A 1119-nucleotide genomic window follows, 5' to 3' on the forward strand; every position below is an offset into this window, starting at 1 on the left:
TATATATATATTATTTCGGTTGAACTAAATATATTTCTTTAGGGAAATTAAGAGTCACAGCAACTAATTGATGTTACTGCATAATTTCATCATTCCATGCCATCATTCACCTGAGAGGATTTGTATCTCTGCATCTGTTGTTGGTTGATGTTTTCCATTTAGCACTAGTTAAACAGTAAATATCTCTCCATTAAGTCTGTCTCTGAGGGGTCTGATGTTGGAGCTCTGTGATGTTGTCACTCAGTTACTGTGAATCTCTCTCCATGTCATTATGACTCAGTGTCTCATGTCTTACTCATTAGCCGACTGAGGAAAACATCTGATAGGTTACCGCTCTGTCTCATTATTTCTCCAACCTAATAGGCTATTACAGAGCCCTCTACAGAATACAAAACACATAAACACAACAACCACTAGTGATAGATAGACACGTCAGCCCACATTAAGCCATTTTGAGATTGTTGGCATTAGCCAATAAAAGCTTAACTGATTAGACATTTCCATAATTTCAGTTATTCTCATTTAAAGGGGTCCTATTATGCTCTTTTACAAAGTCTTGATTTTGTATTTTACATTACACACACACACACGCACACATACACACATACACATACACATACACACACTTATTTTACATAATATATATGCGCTCACACAATAAAAGCTTAACTGATTAGACATTTCCATAATTTCAGTTATTCTCATTTAAAGGGGTCCTATTATGCTCTTTTACAAAGTCTTGATTTTGTTTTGGGGGAGTACTAGAACAGTCTCTCATACTAGGTTGTTCGAAAAACACATAATTTTTCAGATATTTTACATTATTACAACACCTCTCTCCCCAGTCTGGCATGAACAGCTCGAATAGTTCCTGTATCAAATGAAAGCCCGCCTTCTGAAATACGAAATGTGCTGTGATTGGTTAGCTGGGCCAGTGTGTGCTGTGATTGGTTAGCTGGGCCAGTGTGTGCTGTGATTGGTTAGCTGGGCCAGTGTGTGCTGTGATTGGTTAGCTGGGCCAGTGTGTGGGGAAATGTCACGCCCCTTACCATAGCCGCCTGCGAGCTTCAGTGTAAATATTGCATCAAAATCAAATCAATTTGAGCGTGATTTAAACCC

At 38.4% G+C, this 1119-nt stretch overlaps 1 protein-coding gene across 1 annotated transcript in view; it reads right to left on the minus strand.

Moving 5' to 3' along the window:
• LOC107729363 (neuron-specific protein family member 1-like) overlaps window positions 1-1119 on the minus strand; it is a 10535-nt gene that overhangs the window by 6681 nt on the left and 2735 nt on the right. The window lies entirely within an intron of this gene.

The sequence above is a fragment of the Sinocyclocheilus rhinocerous genome, unplaced genomic scaffold (assembly GCF_001515625.1).
Source record: "Sinocyclocheilus rhinocerous isolate Xijiao unplaced genomic scaffold, SAMN03320098_v1.1 scaffold1148, whole genome shotgun sequence".
Classification (NCBI taxonomy): Eukaryota; Metazoa; Chordata; class Actinopteri; order Cypriniformes; family Cyprinidae; genus Sinocyclocheilus; species Sinocyclocheilus rhinocerous.